Below are 21438 nucleotides of genomic sequence, written 5' to 3' on the forward strand. Positions count from 1 at the left end.
TCCTAATAACTTTGACCAGTGAGTGTATCGTGTTCAGAGTTTGGGACACCAGCATGCCTATGGAAGATTATGCCTCCCGACACCGTATTACCTGGATCACCAAAAGAACCATGATCGACAATGCTGGACGCAACCTAGAACGGCAAGCGATAGAAATTGTTGATTGACACAAAACATCAATGAACATGAACGTTTTTGTGGTCCATTAGTCATGCGGTGGAAGGGTGGAGGGGTGCAGGCGGGGGTGATGTTAGTTGGTAGTGGCATCCAAATCTCTGAACACGATACTCTGACCGGTCAATCTTATTGTGACACTGTGCTCCTTTCCAGTGTGAGCCTTTTCGGGGGTGTATTCGACCCTTACTTTTCGTGAATGACAATGCGAACAGGCATCGAATTTCACGAACGAGAGAATATTCGACGAATGGGGTGGATTGCCCCGTCCCCAGAGCTTGCTGGTGGACTGGAATGCCCTGTCACAAAGGACTCCCTACCAACCTGTTGGCCAGGATGACACAACGTTGCAGAGCATGCATCGCCGTCAATGATGATCGCACAACCTACTGAGAACCATGACCCGTCTTTTGTAATGCTCAGTGGACCATCATGACTCTCCCAGCAACGTAGTTACAGTTAGTTACAGTCTTTGACTAGAAGTGTCATTTCTGTTCGTCTCATTGCGTATTTCGTTTAGTTCTGTAGCATACTGTAGCAGTTTTTACTATGGAAGGTCCAAATTTCATCATATCATGTAACCCATCAGTCAAAAATCTTACAAGAAATACTTACGTCCTTTAGTTTTGTACACCAGTCTATATATACGGTGAGGCAGCTAAGACATCCATTCAAAATATTTCCAGTATAAGAAAATATATCAAGCTGCCCTTTTCACTAGCTTAAAGCGGCCAAGATAGCAAATATGCTGATGTAAACAAGCAGTCTCCGGCATTTATAGCTGTCGAATGGTGATACCGATTCCGGTTTTCGTATTGAAACTATATACTCCACAGGCACCTGAAAGAAGGCTTCTGCTGTCTGAAATGTGTAGTTTTCTCCCGTTAACAAAGATAAAACACGATGTAGATGCGCACCAGTCCCATTACAAAAGCCACGAAGATGTGTGAAGAATAGCAAACAAGGAAAAACGTTGTCTTCGAAAATAAAAATAGAGAGACATAGCAGCGTTCTGGCGCAAATACGAAGCTTGCCACGCCGTATTTAAGGAGTATATGAACGTAAATACGCCGGAAATCCTAACAAACCAGGACAAACGTGTACAACTTGTCTCTGAGATGTGCAGGTACGTGGCTACCTCTAATGAGATTCTGCCTATCAGTGACACTATTATGAAAATTGAACGAAACGGAATTTAATGCAAGTGACTATTAAATATGGCCCTGTGTAGTGCAAATAAAGATGAAACATTGTGTTTTTTTCCTGGAGTGTTCCTATTACCTCTTCCATGTTGTTGTTGTTGCGGTCTTCAGTCCTGAGACTGGTTTGATGCGGCTCTCCATGCTACTCTGTCCTGTGCAAGCTTCTTCATCTCCCAGTACCTACTGCAACCTACATCCTTCTGAATCTGCTTAGTGTATTCAGCTCTTGGTCTCCCTCTACGATTTGTACCCACCACGCTGACCTCCAACACCAAATTGGTGATCCCTTGATGCCTCAGAACATGTCCTACCAACCGATCCCTTCCTCTGGTCAAGTTGTGCCACAAACTTCTCTTCTTCCCAATCCCATTCAGTACCTCCTCATTAGTTATGTGATCTACCCATATAATCTTCAGCATTATTCTGTAGCACCACATTTTGAAAGCTTCTCTTCACTTCTTGTCCAAACTATTTATCGTTCATGTTTCACTTCCATACATGGCTACACTCCATACAAATACTTTCAGAAATGACTTCTTGACACTTAAATCTATACTCGATGTTAACAAATTTTTCTTTCTTCAGAAACGCTTTTCTTGCCATTCCCAGTCTACATTTTATATCCTCTCTACTTAGACCATCATCAGTTATTTTTCTCCCCAAAAAGCAAAACTCCTTTACTACTTTAAGTGTCTCATTTCCTAATCTAATTCCCACAGCATCACCCGACTTAATTCGACTACATTCCATTATCCTCGTTTTGCTTTTCTTGATTTTCATCTTATATCCTCCATTCAAGACACTGTCATTCCATTCAACTGCTCTTCCAAGTCCTTTGCTGTCTCTGTCAGAATTACAATGTTATCGGCGAACCTCAAAGTTTTATTTCTTCTCCGTGGATTTTAATACCTACTCCTAATTTTTCTTTTGTTTCCTTTACTGCTTGCTCAATATACAGATTGAATAACATCGGGGAGAGGCTACAACCCTGTCTTACTCCCTTCCCGACCACTGCTTCCGTTTCATGACCCTCGACTCTTATAACTGCCATCTGGTTTCTGTAAAAATTGTAAATAGCCTTTCGCTCCCTGTACTTTACCCCTGCCACCTTTAGAATTTGAAAGAGAGTATTCCAGTCAACATTGTCAGAAGCTTTCTCTAAGTCTACAAATGCTAGAAACGTAGGTTTGCCTTTCCTTAATCTTTCTTCTAAGATACGTCGTAGGGTCAGTATTGCCTTACGTATTCCAGTGTTTCTACGGAATCCAAACTGATATTCCCTAAGGTCCGCTTCTACTAGTTTTTCCATTCGTCTGTAAAGAATTCGTGTTAGTATTTTGCAGCTGTGGCTTATTACACTGATTGTTTGGTAATTTTCACATCTTTCGACACCTGCTTTCTTTGGGATTGGAATTATTATATTCTTCTTGAAGTCTGAGTGAATTTCGCCTGTCTCATACACCTTGCTCTCCAGATGGTAGAGTTTTGTCAGGACTGGCTCTCCCAAAGCTGTCAGTAGTTCCAATGGAATGTTGTCTACTCCGGGGGTCTTGATTCGACTCAGGTCTTCCAGTGCTCTGTCAAACTCTTCACGCAATATCATATCTCCCATTTCATCTTCATCTACATCCTCTTCCATTTCCATAATATTGTCCTCAAGTGCATCGCCCTTGTATAGACCCTCTATATACTCCTTCCACCTTTCTGCTTTCCCTTCTTTGCTTAGGACTGGGTTTCCATCTGAACTCTTGATGTTAATACAAGTGGTTCTCTTATCTCCAAAGGTCTCTTTAATTTTCCTGTAGGCAGTATCTATCTTACTCCTAGTGAGATAAGCCTCTACATCCTTACATTTGTCATCTAGCCATCCCTGCTTAGCCATTTTGCACTTCCTGTCGATCTCATTTTTGAGACGTTTGTATTCGTTTTAGCCTGCTTCATTTACTGCATTTTTATATTTTCTCCTTTCATCAATGAAATTCGATATTTCTTCTGTTAAACAAGGATTTCTACTAGCCCTCGTCTTTTTACCTACTTGATCCACTTCTACCTTCACTACTACATGCCCCAAAGCTACCCATTCTTCTTCTACTGTGTTTCTTTCCCCAATTCCTGTCAATTGTTCCCTTATGCTCTCCCTGAAGCTCTGCACAACCTCTGGTTCTTTTAGCTTATCCAGATCCCATCTCCTTAATTTCCCACATTTTTGCAGTTTCTTCAGTTTTAATCTACAGGTCATAACCAATAGATTGTGGTCAGAGTCCATATCTGCCCCTAGAAATGTCTTACAATTTAAAACCTGATTCCTAAATCTCTGTCTTACCATTATTTAATCTATCTGATACCTTCTAGTACCTCCAGGGTCCTTCCATGTATACCTCTTACCTAATTAAGAAAAATAATCTAAGGTCATGTCATGACAGGACCTAGTGTAGTTGAATGAGACATAGAATTAAATATCACGACCGATTTATGCACAAAAACCTGACTTAAATGGAATTTGGGTCAACATAATAAACTGATTATGCACTATATCATACTCGTAAAGTAAAATGATCTGTTTGCAGAGAACAAAACTGTAACTTCCAGTGGATAGTGCGATCAGACTGTGATTAATACTAATATTGTGAACTGAACCTAGAGGCAAACTACTAGAATGTTGTTGAATCAGACAACTGCTGCTGTTTAGAGCGAGAAGTCAAGTAGGTACCGAGTGCCGGTGCTGCAAGTGCTCACCATATCGGTGTATAAATCTCGAAATTAAGTGCCTGTCAGACAAGGGATCTCTTCTTTCTTGGTCGGATATACCTTAGCGACCAGACTCCAATTCAAGAATACCGTATCTTATCTGGAGGATGCGCCTAAATCTTGTACGTCTTCCGCCAGGGGACGTTAATCAGTCTCGTCTGAACCCTTCAACAGATCGTAACCACACCTCCTGCAACTCACATAACCTCTGTTACGACGTGAGATCAAGCGCCGGTACGCCAGTCGGGAACGACAAGGAAGATAAGACTGTGGGAAGAAGTCAACCAGCCGCGCGCTGAGCTGTCCTCCATCCAAGACAACAGCGCGACATCATCGGCACCTATATGAAGAGGACATAGCCGCTGAGACCGACTTGTGACGGCCCAGTTCAATGGCAGCTTTAAGATTAGACACTTGAATAGAAGAGTCTACGCTAGACACTTCTCTCGTACTCTCTATGTAGCACAGACGTGGCAATTTCTACTCTGAAGAAGGTTGATTGATTTCGTATGTCGCCCTTTGCTTGCGGCACATCTGTGTAATAGTAAAAGTTAAGTATTTTATTTGGCTTTTTGTAATAAAGCTCATTAATCCAACTGGTTTGATTGTTTATCTAGCGATTCGAGTATGTGGACTTCCTAGACACTATGTATTTGGAGACGAGTAGGTGAGCGAACACCAACAACACAACCCAGAGCCTGGCTGCACACTTTTATTTGGCCATGGGCCTTTGTATTTTGCTGGGGCCATAATTATACCTTGTCTTTTCTTTGCAGGGGTGTGTTAACATGTTTTAAGTTTCCCATGTAGTGTTTTTTTTATTCACTGTTTTCAGGTGGACGTTGCAGATATTTTCTTTGCTTATGTGCCTATTTTTATTTCTTGCATTGTCTGTTGATCACATTTGAGTGCACCACCTCTCCCACCCCCTGCTCAGGGGCCATATCTGCAAGCGAGTGAAATTTCAGTTTGACGCGAGTGCCTCTGTTATATTGCTGAATCGTAACACATATGAGCTGTTCGGCTCCCCACGCCTGTCTACAACTAGCACACACATGACGTTCTCAGGAAATGTTTCTTGCCTGCCACGTATTGCTCACACACGCGAACTGTGACTTGTGTGCTACCATCGTGCAATTGTGCGAACATATTTGGCCTTAATTTGTGTGACTTGCTTGGCTTTCAAATTCAGTACATAGTGTTGTCATGATTGCATTCAGTGTCAAAGACAGTGCAACTAACTTGCTGAAAGAATTCGCTGAACTCTTTTCTGAAGGTTTAGGCAAGTGTAACAATTTTTTGCGTGTATTAATAAGAATGATAATGCTCAGCCGAAATTTTGCCGGGCCACAACTGTTCCCATTGCATTACGGGACAAAAAAGCTGCTGTATTTAAAGAAAGAATTGCAAGATAGTGGAGCTTTTGCGCCCATACAGGCTTGTCAATGGGCAAGTCTACTGGTTTTGCTCCCAAAACCTTCACGTTCGACTCTGTGTTTGCTTTATGTCTACATTCAACCCACAAACTGTCATTGATATCCATTGCCACGCCCAGAGGATCTCATGGACAGATTAGGTGCAGGTCGCTACTTTTCAAAAATGGATTTGCGTGACACATATCTTCAAATACCACTAGATGAAGAATCTCTAACCGTGTGTATTGTGAACGCTCCCTTGAGCTTGTTTAAATATTTGCATTTGCCTTTCGGCAGTGCTTCCGCATCCGCCATTTTCCAGCGGTATTTGGAACAGCTGACTTCTCAAGTACCAAACTGTTCAAACCGTTATTGTCGTAGCAGGTCGCACGCCTGGAGAAAACATTGCAAATTTTTGTGCTTTGTTTCGGTGTGTTATCTGATGAAGGATTAGAGTGTAGACCAAGCAAGTGTGATTTCTTTACAGCTGAGTTGCAGTATCTGAAAAAAAAAAAAATGATTCAAATGGCTCTGAGCACTATGGGACTTAACTTCTTAGGTCATCGGTCCTTTAGAACTTAGAACTACTTAAACCTAACGAACCTAAGGACATCACACATATCCATGCCCGAGGCAGGTTTCGAACCTGCGACCGTAGCGTTCACGCGGTTCCAGACTGAAGCGCCTAGAACCGCACGGCCACACCGGCCGGCTGCAGTATCTCGGTCGTGTCATAAACAGTCTAGGGTACATCCACTTCAGACACATCTGTTAGCCATACGTGACCTGCCACTTCCTCTCAATGTCCGTCTTGGGGAAAATTAAATATTATATTGGGTTCATACCGACTGCTCCATAGATTGCAGCTCCATTGCATCGCTTGAGTAGCAAGAACGTCCCCTTTGTTTGGACAGATGAGTGCCGAGAAACTTTTCAAAATCTTAAAGATGCATTGCTCAGTGATCGATGTATGGTTCACTTTGGTCGTGACATGCCAGCTGAGTTGCAAATTGGAGCTTCTTCTTACGGAGTCGGGCAGTGCTTTGTCACAGATTTTGTGATAAAGAAAGGCCTATTGCTTTCGCATCAAAAATGTCGTCCAAAACACAGTGCGACTCTTCACAAACAGAGAAAGAGGCATTTGTATGGCAGAAAATTCTGCTTAGAAACAGATTATAAGCCATTTCAGTCCTTAGCAGAATGAGATTTTAACCCCGCTGCACAGTAGTGAAAATCTTATTCTTGAAACATCACCCAGGCTGTGGCTAAGCCACGTCTCCGCAATATCCTTTCTTCCAGGAGTGCTAATTGTGCATGGTTCGCAGAAGAGCTTCTGCGAAGTTTGGAAGGTAGGAGACAAGGTACTGGCTGAATTGAAGCTGTGAGGACGGGTTGTGAGTCGTGCTTGGGTAGCTCAGATGGAAGAGCACTTGCCCGCGAAAGGCAAAGATCCCGAGTTCGACTCTCGATCCGCCACACAGTTTTATCCCGCCAGGAAGTTTCCTTCCAGTCCTTGTTTCTTCCGATGATGCCGGTTCCTGTACGAACTGATCAAAAATTATAAAGATGAGCTTTGTTGTTGTCTCAATAGCATGGTTATGCGGACGCACTTTCACGTGTTCTGATTGGTCCTAAAACAGACTTTGACGCTTCTGGCGGATCTTTTTGGCACATCGACGCTCTTGGTTCTGAATTGCTTCAATCCTTTCCTATGAACTGCATGGAAATTGCACAGGCCACGGAAACTGATTCAGATGTGAACATTTTGCTACAATACATTCGCACATCTTAGCCTCTCTCATTGCATAGCATAGAGAACTCTTTGGTGCGCGGATACTTTGCACGTCGGCATAGCCTCACTATACAGCAAGGTGTGATATTTATTCCGAATGACAGTGGACAGTCACGTGTGTTGAACCCCAGAGCTTTGAAAACAAAAGTGTTGCAGTTACTTCACCAAGGAAACTGAGGGATTGTTCGTACTAAACAGTTAGCGCGTCGACACTGTACTTGTCAGGGTATGAACACCCAAATAGAACAAAGACGTCATACTGTCACGCGTGTGAGTAAAATCAGTCAACTCCGCAACAAACATTCTCTGCTCGGCGTAAGTCGCAGTCACCATAGAAATTTGTGCACATAGTCTTTGTGGTACTTTTTTTTTTTTTTAAATATGTGGTGGTTCATTGTGGTAGACTCTTACAATAAGTTTCCTTCTGCCGTAACAATGAACTCGAAAATGTCACGTAGCACAATTCAGGCGTTGTTCAAATGGTTTAAAAGGCTCTAAGCACTATGGGGCTTAACATCTGAGGTCATCAGTCCCTTAGACATGGAACTACGTAAACCTAACTGACCTAACGACATCACAGATCTCCACGCCCGAAGCCGGATTCGAACCTGCGACCGTAGCACTAACGCAGTTCCGGACTGAAGCACCTAGAACCACGCGGCCACAGCGGCCTGCTTCAGGCATTGTCCTCCAGTTTTTGCCTTGTAGGTCTACCTCAAGTAATAGTGTTGGACAATGGCCCTCTGTTCACGTCAAGTAAATCTGAAATATTGTGTGAACACAGTGGCATACAGTATTTAACTAGTGCACCATTCCCTCCACAGTCAAACAGCGAAGCGGAACGTTTTGTCAGAACCATCAAGCAGCAGATGGCCAAACTTCACTCCTCACACACCACGGATCAAGCAATGCAACTGTTACTGCCTCCTATCGTTCGCATCCACGAGAATGGGCCATCACCGGCGAAATTTCACGGCCGCCGCCATCGGACGCTGCTCCGTCTACTCCACACTCATCAGCATCCGGCGCCCAAGGAAGGCCGCAAGTACCACATGATACTGTGTTTTTCAGGGCTTTTAGCGGCAGCAGACGGTGGCCCGAGGCGAGATGCTCCGTCGAGTTGCACTTGCATGTATCGTATCTCGGGCCAAGACGGATTGTAGCGCCGACACCACAATCAAATTCGCCACTGTCATGTGTACGGTAAACCTTCTGTATCTCTTCTCACAGATTCACGGGTCCCGAGAACAGCGAGGGCACAGCAGCCGCCAGAGGGTGCCGTCACGCCCCGCGCGACGACCCCATGGACGTGGAGCCTTCGTCCCAGCCACCTTCTGTCGTCCTTCCGATGGAGCTGAACCCGCCCACGCCGCAGCAGCCGACGCCTTCTACATCTTCGTATGGGCCTCAGGAGGTGGACCCTTCTGGAAGTTTTCCGGGGGACGGTTCCACCAAAACGAAGGCAGGATGGTGGGGTACAACCGGACGTCTGACGTCCCCTACAGCCATTGATTTCAGTCCATAAGGACGTTCACGCTCCTGCCTCCCCCACAGTGGTCGCACTCGGTATACGATGAGAGAGGTTTGCTAAGGCGTAAGGTCAAGAGCCGGCACACCAGTCGGAAACGACAAAGAAAAGAAGGCTGTGAGAAGAAGTCAGCCAATCGTACGCAGATTGGACTTCCCTCCAGGACAGCAACGCGAGAGCAGCGGGCCCTATGTAAAGAGGATACAAGCGCCGCGACCTACTGGTGACAGCCCAGTGCAACAGCAGCTTCAAGATTAGGCACTTGCATAGCAGCGTCATCGCTAGACACTTCGCATGTACTCTTTGTGTAACACAGAATTGGCACTGTCTCTATTCATCTACATCTATATCCATACTCCGCAAGCCACTTGACGGTGTGTTGCGGAGGGTACCTTGAGTACCGCTATCGGTTCTCCCTACTATTCCAGTCTCGTATTGTTCGTGGAAAGAAGGATTGTCGGTATGTCTCTCGGTGGGCTCTAATCTCTCTGACTTTATCCTCATGGTCACTTCGCAATATATACGCAGGAGGGAGCAATATACTGCTTCACTCGTCGGTGAAGGTATGTTCTCAAAACTTCAACAAAAGCCGGTACCGAGCTACTGAGCGTCTCTCATGCAGAGTCTTCCACGGGAGTTTATCCATCATCTCCGTAACGCTTTCGCGATTACTAAATGATCCCGTAACGAAGCGCGCTGCTCTCCGTTGGATCTTCTCTATCTCCTCTATCAACCATATCTGGCACGGATCCCCCACTGAAGAGCAGTATTCAAGCAGTGGGCGAACAAGCGTACTGTAACCTACTTACTTTGTTTTCGGATTGCATTTACTTAGGTTTCTTCCAATGAATCTCAGCCTGGCATCTGATATACCCACGATCAACTTCATATGGTCAATCCATTTTAAATCACTCCTAATGCGTACTCCCAGATGATTTATGGAATTAATTGCTTCCAGTTGCTGACCTTCTATATTGAAGCTAAATGATAAAGGATCTTTCTTTCTATGTATTCGCAGCACCTTACACTTGCCTACATTGAGATTGAATTGCCATTCCCTGCACCATGCGTCCATTCGCTGTAGATCCTCCTGCATTTCAGTACAATTTTCCATTGTTACAACCTCTCGATATACCCGAACATCATCCGTAAAAAGCCTCAGTGAACTTCCGATCTTATCCACAAGGTCATTTATATAGGCTCTTATTGTGAACAGCAACGGTCCTACGACACTCCCCTGTGGCACACTCTTCCTCAAAAGACTTCTCTCCATTGAGAATAGCTTGCTGCGTTCTGTAATGTAGGAACTCTTCAGTCCAATCACACAATTGGTCTCATAGTCCAGATGCTCTTACTTTTTTCATTAAACTGAAACGTCCCCTTAGAACAATTATACTAGGACTGTGCTTAGACTAACAAACAATATTTTTAGCGCAACGTAATCTGACTTTCAAAAATCGCTACAAATGGATGGCCCTGACTAACATTAACCTATACGTTTCACATATCACTTACCTCACAAAAATCTTGGTTACTCGAACTACTGCAATACAGCGAGCACCACTACTGCCAGCTAAATAAAAGATTCAAACTACAGAAGGCACTGACTACTGATAGGCATAGTTAGCGAATCAAATATTTTAATAGCGAACAAACAATGTATTTCCCTTAATAGTCATAATATATATAGCAGTTCATGACATCCAGTCTTACAAATTTCTAAACTCCGCCATCTCTCTCCCCACATCCACCACTACTGGCGGCTCACCTCCAACTGCTCAACGCTACGCGCTGTTAACATCCAGCTGCCCAACACTACAATGACGAGTATTACTACAATGCCAACCAGCCATGCTCCCCACAAAAAAATTTACAATTTATTTTGGGCACTGGCCAATACAGTTTTGAAAATAAAATTTCATAATTACAATAACAAAGATATCAAATGCACACACGTATTGATACAATGTTGGTCAAAAGCTAAAATTTTCTCACAGTCCATAGAGACAGTCCTGATCATTCATCACAGTAAAACTGCAATGGTTTTTCTCAAAATCTCAGCAGTAAAAGACAATGCACACGGAAGTAGTGGATTTCCATGCAGACTTGAAGAAGTAGTGTTGTCCCTCCAACAGGAAGTCAGTGCTGACTCTTGACACACAGACAGGTAATGGGCCACAACAGAGCACACCCACAGCAGAGTCAGTCGAAGTTTTGAAGAATATTGGTAGGTCATCACAGAGCACACCCACTGTAGTCCTAGTAAAAATAATGGTATTGGTGGGCCATCAAAGATGCAGACCCACTGTAGTCCTTGTAGAAATAATGGTATTAGTGGGCCATCAAAGAAGCAGATCCACTGTAGTCCTTGTAGAAGTAATGGTATTGGTGGGCCATCAAAGATACAGACCCACCGTAGTCCTTGTAGAGATGGCCAGCAGCCATCTGTTGCGACTGTGCAGGTGCACAATCACCATCAAAGGGTGTTGCGGACAATATAGCAAGTCCATGAACCACCACTTGTGCACTCACAAATTTTCTTTTAAATGTCCTTACAACCAGCAATGCTGTTATCCAGTCCCTTGCTGAATTATTAACACTATCAGTCCCTGCTTCTCACATATTGTCCATACACTATGACCAACAGAAACATTTGCAGTGAAATGTATCTTAATTTGAAGAACTGGTGCCTATACAGTTATGAATTTACAACATAAGAATACAATTACAAAGGTACAAAATACATCATTAAAGAACATAATAGTACAGATAACATTTGTAGTAATACAGGCTTTACAAAGGAATCGAAAAAACATATACATCAGTGTTACAGGAATTATGACATAAGTACATAAATAAAAGATCAGAATAACTTTTCAAACATCAACTTCACACATGAGCATTAAAACAAAACAGAATAAATAATATGTAAACATCTTTATGAAGTAAATAACATGTTATTAATGCAAATTATATTCGAGGATAACAGTATTCCTCAACTTAGTGAATTTAGCTTAGTATTAGAAGAGGAAAAATTCTATGAAACAGTACACAGAGACAGGAAGAAAATAAATGCACAAGGGTACACAAACACATAGTGGGATAACACAAAAGGAAAGGACAGGGTTTGTTTTCAGTGTAACATTTGGTACTGCAGTCCATCTCAAAACGTCATTCTGTAGATCTTTCGTCTTATCTCAACATTGGTTTCCACCAAAAATATCCTATCCAACCATTCTTTCTGTATTTGTTCACATCCTCTTTCAAAAATGGTTTTTCTCCACTGTTCACTACTTTTTTGGCCAAATCATTTTCTTATAGCTTGTCAATGCATTTCTTCCAATTCATCTCAACTCGTTGTCTTTTATAGCCTACCCCATCTTAAGCTAACTTAAATCTACTGAGCGCAGATGCTAAACTAAGGGACAATGCAATGCAGCAGCACAAAACTATTAACACAAGCTGCAATGAAAAAAATGCAAATTGGCAAAAAAAGGCAGCAATATAGGGCTTAGCAAAGCATATGCAACATTAAAACTAATATGAATCAATGAACAGTAACAAGAAAAATTAATCAGTAGTAAAACTGGCTTAACAGAGTAATACAAGGTGAAATTCAGTAACACTATGCCTGGCAAACAGCAGCAGCAAATGCAATAATTTATATCTAAACATGACAAAGCTCATGCAGGAAAAATATTACAGTAAAGACAACAATGCAGAAAAGGGAAATCTCTATTCACATATTAATATCGATGTCATTAATGTGGTACACCACAAAACTAATTCTACAAAAGATATTAACAAGTAGTTGAAAAGAAAATTAAGTATGTAGTAACTGTTATTAATCCCTTCTTATTGTTCTTTATTTCCAATTGTCCCTTTTTCGAAGAATGTGGATCATAAAATGATTATATAATAGATCTGTTGACAGAAAGTGTTCACATTAGCAAATGCATTTAATTTTATTTTATAAAACCAATGCTGCAACACAGCAATGAAATAAGCAACTATGAAAGGCAAAGCATAAAAATATCATTCAATAGTCATGTGACATTTCATAAGTTAGTACAAATTCTCTCAACACTCGTAGAAAGACGCTTGTCATTATCAGGTGTGCAGGTCTAAGAAAGTATCTTTCCAAGTAATGAGCGCGTCGTTTTTGCGATGCTTTCTACAAAGGAATGTCAATAGCGAGGATAATGGTCTCTTTTTTTTACCTAATGGCTTTCTTTTGTCAGGTGGGTGTGGCACAGCTGGGTGTCCAAGACGCATTACGTGCAGGTGGTCACTTAACTGTCTTACCGAAATATATACGACACAAGTTTCCGCTACAGTGGCAGTCTCATATAACAAATTTCACAGGTCAAGAATTTGCGTTACACATCTGTAGAATCAAAATCCTATTGATATAACAGTGTCCAAAACATTTTAGTCGGCATTGTAATACATTCAGGCATTTACATACATTTCATAACTCTTAAAGTACGATTCTTGGTTTCCAACAACCTTTTTCACAAACCAAAGTCCCTAAGCACTACTCATTATTCCTTACTTTATTCGTCGACACTTCTTCAATATTTCATCATAACATATACGTAGCATAATCAAATAACTCATATAGCATCAGCTTATTGATCACAAACATACCGCAACAGCATAATACACATATTCATCGTAATAATATAATCATAACACCTCAGTCAACTCTCAAAATCGTCGTAGCTTCCTCGAATAATTTCAAAACCTAAAAAAAATTCTCTACTCATGTCAAAAGTGTCATCTGCCTCAAATGTAATTTAAAAATCATGACCCCATACCAAATTCATCATTCAAAGCTCTCATAGTACCACAATGGTTCCGAAAAAATATGAACATTTCACAAAGTACAGACAAAATACAATTTAATAAGTGTGAAGTTATGCAACCATGTACTTATGTAAACATGTGACACTGATGTAGTAAAATAAAAATTTGTCTCTCTCAGTTACATGATCAGATAGCAGTGTATTTCTGTATTGGGGAAGTATGGTACCGATGTGTAAAGTTGTATAAGCAAATACCATATCAGCTAGGGCTACTTGTGCTTGCCATACACATGGTACACAAAGTAAGCGTGTACCCCTCTGAGGATTAATGTAATTATACCCTCAGGTATTACAGATTACAGCAATGGAATGAAATGTATCACGGAAAACTTTCTTTGTAATTCAAAAATCCTGAAAAATAAATAGTTCAAGTACAAAAGTAAGCACTCAAATGTGTGTCCTGTAGCGCTAAATGTGCGTCTTGCTGTAATATAATTCTGTGGAAGTGTCGTAGTTTTCGTCCTCCGAAACCCAAGTTCTGCAGAAGTCAATGTACTTACCTCATGACAAACAAAAGTGAAATGCTTAGCATATAAATATCTTAGTTATTGCGCTTATTGCCGTGATGAAGAAAGTACTGCGCTGTAACGTATTGTTGTGCTACGTAAAAGGCTGCCTCATTGTAGCTATACCACAAAGTTACTACTAAAACATGTTTTCCTTTCCAGAAGAATTCAGAAAAACTGTGCAGATATAAAACAGATACACCGCAAAAGCACAATGTAAACTGAGTCACACATTAGTAGCGTCGTGATATAATAGTGTAGGTATCAAAGAAACTAAATGTTAAGTAATCTTTAATCTCACAGAAAGTACTTCAAATAAAGAATGTCTTTTCAACTAAACCAAAATGTTGCACCAAAATCTCATTAGCAGTATATGTTCTAAGAATGTAACCCTTATAGTCGTTACGTAATGGTGCAACTAACCAGCAAGAATGTAGAAATAGCAACACTGTGTCGTCTGTTCACTATAACAATGCATTCGAAATTACTGTGTAAATATGTCCCCTAGGTTCTAGACTGGATAGTTAACTTTAAAACATAGTTACATGTTAACAGTTTCTCAGTGTGTCAAATTGTTCTACTAGCGTGAAGTGAAAAATTTTATGGCAAAGACAAAGTAAAAAAAAACAGATTATCTTTCAATAAACGGTTTTACATGTGAAATGTGGTGTAAACCTTTACTCTTCCTAGTGGACAGAGTTTAAACTTCAAAGCAATTATAATGTTGTATACGACGGTAAGGAATGCTAAAATTTTTCTCAAGGTTAGCGTCTACGTTATTTTTCTCGGAGCCAGCCGGCGCACGTGGCTGCCTGCGGTGTGAGTCATTTTCTGCTTCTTTGTTGGCGCGCGTCGTTATTGGGATTAGGAGACCTAACTTCTACAAATTCACCTTGACGAGAAGGCACTGCCCTGTTTGAATCTCGCCAGTTGTGATGAAATTCAGGTCTGTCGCTATGATTACATCGTCTGTCGTCATGTCGGTAGATTCCATAGTTTCTTTCTTGTCGGTCACGTGGTGGAGAATTTCTCCCTGAACCGTAACTGCGCGCTGGACCCTTGCGTCTAAAGTTATTCTGTCTCCCCTGATAATAATAGTTCTGGTTGCCATATTGTCTGTTTCTATGATTGTCTCTGCCACGTTCATTACTATGGAAATGCGATCTTTCTCTGTAATTATTTTTACTCTGCCAACGGTTGTCATTCGGGTGGTGTCTGGTTTGGTCACGATTTACGTTGTGAGAATAGCCTTGTCGTGTGTTATTTCTGTCATCGCGGAATTGTGACAGGTGTGACCTGTAATTGTTGTGCTCCTGTTTTCGCGTTCCGCGATTGTCAGTGTCAATTTCCAGTTCTTGTAACAGTCCCTGAACAGCTTCAATGTCGTCTTTGCATCGTCCTGCTAAAATAATCTGTCGTAAATGTTCAGCTAATTTGATTATGCAAATGCGGATGAGTTCTGAGGGGCTGTAAGGGTTGGACAGATACTGATTCTTATGTAACATGTCTTCGAAATATTTGACAAGACTGAAAATTGTGGTTGTTGGAAATGTTTCATCATTATGATGCTATGTTTCACTCGGTCTTGTGCAGCTTGAGACCAATATGCTGAGAGGAAGGCATGATAAAATTCTCCTTCACTGTGAGAATCGTGAATGACCGATCGCATTCTTACAGCTGGTTCACTCTCCAAGTAACCACACATAAATTCTAATCTGTGCTCTAATGACCAGTTGGGAGGAAAACAATGAGAGAATTGATGGAGCCACGCTTGTGGATGAATGTCGTTGCCAGAATTCTTAAATGTTTTGAATTTACGTGCAGTAATGAACAGCTTATAGTAAAAAATTATCGTGTCAGCGAGTAGCATATCGGTCATTGTTACGTCGTGTCGGCGGTTCCATCTCAAAATTCGGCGCACCTTGCCAATTTCTTTCATGATTTACAAAATGCCCTGTGTTATTATTTTGTGGCTTTTCCGTATTTCTAAGTTCCTCTTCCCGTGTTGGAGCGCGAGTGTCCTCTGAAATATGTAATTTTTGTATTACCTGCGTCAACTGATCTTGTACTTCCCTGATTTCTCTTTTGTATTGCGTATTAATTTAATTCAGATTTTGTTTGAATTTCTTAATTGTTCATACTCTTCTGTTTCAGTGATGGCTACAGGTCTTGTGTCATTCAGATCATCATCTACCTCTGCAGATAAATTAGTGAACTGATCCGAAAGTTCGGCTACTTTCTCCGATAGTGAACAGATTTCTTCAGTGTGTTTTTATGAACAGAGTTTCAGAGTGTCCATTTGTGTTGAAATCGAATCTACTGTCTCCTTTATGTTTTCCTGAGTTCTTGCAAGTAGCGTAACCGAATCAGTGGATGCAACTAGGTCCATTTTAGCTTGCAAGGTGTCGTGATTTTCACGAACAATAGTCTGCAGTTCTTTTACCGCTGCATCGTGATTCTGTAATGCATTTTCATGCCGCGAAAAAATAGGTTGAAAATGCTCACAAATTTGTGTTTTTACGTCATTATAGATTTTTTGACATTTCTATTCAATGTTATGTAACTCAGTAGTTAAATCTTCACGTGTTTGTTCAAGTATGGTGTCTAACTTACTAAGATTTTGTTCCATTGTGTCTAACTTTTGAAGATTTTGTTCCATTGTGTCTAACTTTTGAAGATTTTGTTCCATTGTGTCTAACTTTTGAAGCTTTAGTCCCATTTGTTGCATTAACTGAAATAACAATGCACTGGTGACTGAAAAATGTTCCTCAGTGCTATTCGGCAATGCATTTGAACCGGCAATATTCGCAGTTTGAAAAGCAGAAAATGTGTCTTGACTTATTTGAGGAAACGGTGAGGACGCAAAACCTGAATCTACAGTATTTGCAAGATTGTGCTCTGTCATTCCCGATTCCTGAGGCGAGCTGTTGCTGACCGATCGATCAATAATGCTTCCCGGTTCACTACCTGTTTCATTGTCTACACCATTATTTGACGCCCGCTCCATTTTCCTATGTACACTTACCCACCCAATTACTACTTTGAACATTAATTAATTCATTACTCGGTGGCGCTAACACATTGCTTTCGTCTTCACTGTCATTTTTCAGTTTACTTTGGAGCCTAGTATTACGTTTTTCACACGTCATTATTGTCACAATATTTCACACGGTAACACAGAAAAGCACAATTTGAAGAGCAAAAAATAAGAGAACACATTAACGTAGCACTGAAAATAATATCTCGCTAATTGCAAGCGCAGCTGCGAAATACTTGGTGCCAATCTACATGCATGCCACAACAATGAAAAACTACAACTACAAAGGAAATTCTCTCTATAATTGCGCGTTAGCAATAAACAAAAGCTACACTAATTACACAAACTTCAAGAAAAAATCTGAAGATTCCAGGGAGGTATCTGCGGCTAAGGGTCGACATATGAAACGTCCCCTTAAAACAATTATACAAGACTGATTAAACTGACACACAATATTTTTAGCGCAACGCAATCTGACTTTCAAAAATCCCTAGAAAAGAATGGCCCTGACTAACATTAACCTATACGTTTCACATATCACTTACCTCACAAAAATCTTGATTACTCGAACTACTGCAATACAGCGAGCACCACTACTGCCAGCTAAATAAAAGATTCCAACTACGGAAGGCACTAACTACTGATAGGCATAGTTAGCAAATGAAAGATTTTAATAGAGAACAAACAATGTATTTACCTTAATAGTTATAATATATATAGCAGTTCATGACATCCTGTCTTACAAATTTCAAAACTTCACCATCTCTCTCCCCACATCCACCACTGCTGGCGGCTCACCTCCAACTGCGCAACGCTACGCTCTGTTAACATCCAGCTGCCCAACACTGCAATGGCGAGTATTACAACAATGCCAACCAGCCACTGACTGCACACAGCACAACCAGTGATTTTCAGAGCGCTACGTGGTGTTACCAATTTAAGAAAACCTAAATAGCCTACTTACAAAACGACTGTGGGGAACTGTATCGAACGCCTTGCGGAAGCCAGGAAACACGGCATCTACCTGGGAACCCGTGTCTATGGCCCTCTGAGTCTCGTGGACGAATAGCGCGATCTGGGTTTCACACGATCGTCTTTTTCGAAACCCATGCTGATTCTTACAGAGTAGATTTCTAATTTCCAGATAAGTCATAATACTCGAACATAATACATGTTCAAAAATTCTACAAGTGATAGACTTTAGAGATAAAGGTCTACAGAAAAGTCATTATACTCGAACATAATACATGTTCCAAAATTCTACAACTGATAGACGTTAGAGATATAGGTCTACAGTTCTGCACATCTGTTCGACGTCCCTTCTTGAAAACGGGGATGACCTGTGCCCTTTTCCAATCCTTTGGAACGCTACACTCTTCTAGAGACCTACGGTACACCGCTGCAAGAAGGGAGGGGGGGGGGGGGGCAAGTTCCTTCGCGAACTCTGTGTAAAATTGAACTGGTATCCCATCATCCTCGGTTTCAGTACCAATTTGGTCACAGAGTGTCTGGACATTTTGATTTGATCCACCTACCGCTTTGACATAAGACCAAAATTTCTTAAGATTTTCTGCCAAGTCGGTACACAGAACTCCACTTTCGAATTCACTGAACGCCTCTCGCAGAGCCTCACTTCGCGTAATTTTTCTGTGTCTGCAAGGCTAAGGCTATGTTTATGTTTGCTGTAAAGTTCCCTTTGCTTCCGCAGAAGTTTTCTAACTCGGTTGTTGTACCACGGTGGCTCTTTTCCATCTCTTACAAACTTGCTTGGCACATACTCATCTAACACATATTGTACGATGGTTTTGAACTTTGTCCACTGATCCTCAACACTACCTGTACTTGAGACAAAACTTTTGTGTTGAGCCATCAGGTACTCTGAAATCAGCTTTTTGTCACTTTTGCTAAACAGAAAAATCTTTCTACGTTATTAAATATTTCTATTTACGGCTGAAATCATCGATGCTGTAACCGCTTTATGATCGCTGATTCCCTGTCCTGCGTTAACTGCGTTAACTGCGCCACGAGTCGGTTCTCTGTTTAACTGCTCAAGGTAGTTTCAGATAAAGCACTTTTCACTGGATTCTTTATCCCTGCCACCCGTTATGAACATTTGAGTCTCCCAGTCTATATCCGGCAAATTAATATCTCCACCCACAACTATAACATGGTGGGGAAATCTACTCGAAATATTTTTCAAATTATCCTTCAGGTGCTCAGCCACAACAGTTGCTGAGCCAGGGGGCGTACAGAGACACCCAATTACTATGTTTGAGCCTGCTTTAACCGTGATCATCACCCAAATTATTTCACATTTTGGATCTCCGTCAATTTCCTTCGAAACTATTGCACTTCTTATCGCTATAAACACACCTCCCCCTTCACTGTCCAGCCTGTCTCTGCGGTATACATTCAAATCTGAGTTTAGAATTTCATTACTGTTTACATCTGGTTTCAGCCAATTTTCTGTCCCTAGTACTATGTGGGCATTGTGACCGTTTATTAATCTGAGCAGTTCTGGGACCTTTCCATAGACGCTCCTGCAGTTTACTATTAGCGCATTAATATTGATATTCCCTGTTGCATTTTGCCTATTCCTACCTTGCCGCTTCTCAGGAGGCGTCTTGTCGGGCCTATGGAGGGAATTCTCTACCTAAAAAACCTACATGTGGAGTGTTCCACACGTACTCCGCTACCCTTGTAGCCGCTTACTGCGTGCAGTGCACGCCTGACCTATTCAGGGGGACCCTACATTTCTCCACCCGATAGCGGATGTCCAAAAATTTGCACCCCAGCTCTCCGCAGAATCATCTGAGCCTCTGGTTTAAGCCTTCCACTCGGCTCCAAACCAGAGGACCGCGATCGGTTCTCGGAACGATACTACAAATAGTTAGCTCTGATTCCACCCCGCGAGCGAGGCTTTCCGCCTTCACCAATTCCGCCAACCGCCTGTACGAACTGAGGATGACCTCTGAACCCAGACGGCAGGAGTCATTGGTGCCGACATGAGCAACAATTTGCAGTCGGGTGCACACAGTGCTCTATATCGCTGCCGGCAGGGCCTCCTCCACACCTCGGATGAGAAACCCGGCAAGCAGACAGAGTGAACACTGGTCTTCTTCCCTGACCTTTACGCTATTTCCCTAAGGGGCTTCATCATCCGCCTAACTTCGGGGCTCCCAATCACTAATAAACCCCTCCCCCCGTGTGCCTGCTCGGACCTTGTCCACTCACAGGCAGAGCTGGCGATGGCACACGGCCAGCCTTCACATTGACCCTTCGCCTAGTGCGCCGCGAACGCCGCTGAACCCGCCACTACCCTTGGGGAGAGGGTGGCCCAACCACGCCCGGCACTCGGGAAGATGTCTCGACAGCAGGGACAGTGGGTGAAGCATGTAACACCTGGGATGTACCATGCGACGCACCAGACTCCCCACTGCTGCTACACTCCGAGGCAGCAGTCTGAAGTCGGCTGACCGCGGCCATCAACACGTTCAGCTGTTCGCGAACAGTGGCCAGCTCCTCCTGCGTCCGTACACAGCAGTCACACATCCTATCGATCCTAAGAAATCAATTTACTGTAGAGAGTTAATCAACTTTTAACTAGACTGCTAATTCACAGCAGACGTGTCTCAGACGGAAGTTACGACGACACTGACACTGTCACTAAGCTAGCCCAGTAATGCAAGTAGGAAAAGGGGACCTACAGTTTTATGTGGAATGCAAATAGTAAAATAAAAACCCGAAATATTAAGGGAAAAGTCCTAAAAAGGCAGAAAATTTTAATCGATAATGTAAGATAAGAGCAAGTTAAATATTTCAACTATCCTGGATGTGAAGTTGCATATGGACATAGAGATACAGAAAAGAAACTAGCAAAACTGAGAAATGTACGTGTTCAGCAATAAATGGGAAAGAGATGTGATGGAAATTTTATAAAATCACGGATGTTTTTGTTGTGTCAGCGACGGAGAGATGTATGTTAGCAACTACAAGGCCAGATAGGACAAAAAAAGAATGATTAACGCGTTAATTACAATTTGAAGGAAGGTCAGCATTGGCCGTAATTTTGATGATTTATTAACAGCAAAATCAATTTTCGATCACATAATGACCATCTTCTGTGCTGGAAGTTAAAAATTTTCACATAGCGATCCGTGAATAAGAA

The sequence above is a fragment of the Schistocerca gregaria genome, chromosome 1 (assembly GCF_023897955.1).
Source record: "Schistocerca gregaria isolate iqSchGreg1 chromosome 1, iqSchGreg1.2, whole genome shotgun sequence".
NCBI classification, from domain to species: Eukaryota; Metazoa; Arthropoda; class Insecta; order Orthoptera; family Acrididae; genus Schistocerca; species Schistocerca gregaria.